A 2500-nucleotide genomic window follows, 5' to 3' on the forward strand; every position below is an offset into this window, starting at 1 on the left:
AACTGGAGAGACAGAGATGAGGAGGAGGAGGGGAAGAGAAAAGACTGGAGAGGAGAGAAGAAGAGAAGTGAGAGAAAGAGAGATGAGGAGAGAAGAGGAGAGAGAGATGAGGAGGAGAGAAGAGAAGGAGGAGAGAAGAGGAGGAGAGAAGAAGAGGATTGAGAGAAAGAGAGATGAGGAGGAGAGAAGAGGAGAGAGAGAAAGAGAGATGAGGAGGAGAGAGAAAAGAGATGAGGAGAGGAGAGGAGAGAGAGATGAGGAGGAGAGAAGAGAAGGAGGAGAGAAGAAGAGGATTGAGAGAAAGACGAGAGAAGAGAAGAGAAGAGAAGAGAGAAGAGAAGAAAGAGGAGAGGAGAGAAGAGAAAAGAAGAGAAGAGAAGAGAGGAGGAGAGGAGAGGGAGAGGAGGGAGAGAAGAGGAGAGAAGAGGAGAGGAGAGAAGAGAAGAGAGAAGAGAAGAGAAGAGAAGAGAAGAGAAGAGAAGAGGAAGAGGAGAGGAGAGAAGGAGAGAAGAGGAAAGGAGAGAAGAGAAGAGAAGAGAAGAGAAGAGAAGAGAAGAGAAGAGAAGAGAAGAGAAGAGAAGAGAAGAGAGGAGAGGAGAGGAGAGGAGAGAGAGGAGAGGAGAGAAGAGGAGAGAAGAGAAGAGAGAAGAGGAGAGAAGAGAGGAGGAAGATGAGTTGAGGGATGAGGAGAGAAGAGGAGGAGAGAGATGAGAAGAGGAGGAGAGAAGAGGAGAGATGAGAGGAGAAGAGGAGGAGAGAAGAGGAGGAGAGATGAGGAGAGAGAAGAGGAGGAGAGAAGAGGAGAGAAGAGGAGAGAGAGAAGGAGGAGAGAAGAGGAGAGAGAGATGAGGAGAGAAGAGGAGGAGAGAGATGAGGAGAGAGAGAGGAGAGATGAGGAGAGAAGAGTGAGCAGAGAAGGAGGAGAAGAGGAGAGAAGAGGAGGAGACAAGGAGAAGAGGAGAGAGATGAGGAGAGAAGAGTGAGAGAGAGATGAGGAGGTAAAAGAGGTATATTTATATGGTGAGATGAGGAGAGAACAGAGAGAAGAGAGTATATGGAGATGAGGAAAGAGGAGAGAGAGATGAGGAGAGGAAGAGGAGTAGAGAGATGGAGGAGAGTAAAGAGAAGAGTGATGAGAGAGGAGGAGAAGTATATGGAGAGACGAGGAGAGAAGAGAGATGAGGGAGAGAAGAGGAGAGAGAGATGAGGAGAGAAGAGGAGGAGAGAGAGGAGAGAAGAGGAGAGAAGAGAGAGAGAAGAGGAGGAGAGAAGAGGAGAGATGAGAGCGATGAGGAGAGAAGAGGAGGAGAGAGAGGAGGAGAGAAGAGGAGGAGAGAAGAGGAGAAGAGGAGAGAAGAGGAGAGGAGGAGAGAAGAGGAGAGAAGAGGAGGAGAGAGATGAGGAGAGATTAGGAGAGAAGAGGAGGAGAGAGGAGAAGAGGAGGAAAAAGAGAAAACACTTCAATACATCAAGAAATGAAACACCAACAACACCACCATATGTACACACACACACACACACACACACACACACACACACACACACACACACACACACGCTGTAGCCATGATGTCAACATAATCTGTGGTGGGGTCTGGGGGACCCCCAAACAGAATTTCAACGAATCTCCTACCATACAAATCGTAAAACAAGTCCTTTGTTATAGCCATTTTCTTGGTTAAAGTCTGAATGTTATTATTTATACGTATTGGGATATTTGTCGGATTAGTTACGAATGCTTAATCCTGCCAGGCCTATCGTTTCACTGCCACAACTTTGGATAAAAATGGACTAAACATCATTAGTTAAGTCAGTCAATTAGGGTATTCCAAACTTTGGATGGATTACAAAACCCTGGATACAGAAGGGTGGAGAAGAAGCAATCACTGCAGAGGCTTAGCTCAGGCCTCTGAGCCTTTGGGCCCAGTGTCTATCCAGTAATCCCATCCCTGGACCTGTGGTATGACTCCATTTGTCTCCAAAATGTATATTTTAAAAGAAATTATAAATTAGTATCTTTGTTACCTCATATTACACAGAATGCAAATGGTTCTTGATCAACACATTTACACCTGAAGATTTATTTTAACTAAGGCTCAGACCATAGGTTTGGACTTATAGCCTAATAAGATTTTTGTCTTATTTTTAGTTTAATTTTAGTTATTTTACTTAATTTAGATTTCATCATGCTGGTGGCAATTCACACAATTTTAGCGTAATTTGGAAGGGACAGGATTCAGAATAGTCCTAGGACAATTTGCTTTTCTGTCTGACTCACCTCATGTTACCCCTATGCATTATAGACTGGCTTCTGACAGAAATGGCGTTTTTGTGCCCAACATGTAAAGAAACACTTGGCCTACTACAGCCTTTAATTGGTGAATGGAGGTGCAAATTCCTTTCTTTGGTTATTGTCTGATTCACATTAGCCTTCAGGTCATCACCGCCTGTGTATTGTAAACATTTTTTCCAACTTGTGTGCCGTCCACCACATTTCCAG

This window comes from Alosa alosa, chromosome 7, assembly GCF_017589495.1.
Source record: "Alosa alosa isolate M-15738 ecotype Scorff River chromosome 7, AALO_Geno_1.1, whole genome shotgun sequence".
Lineage (NCBI taxonomy): Eukaryota > Metazoa > Chordata > Actinopteri > Clupeiformes > Clupeidae > Alosa > Alosa alosa.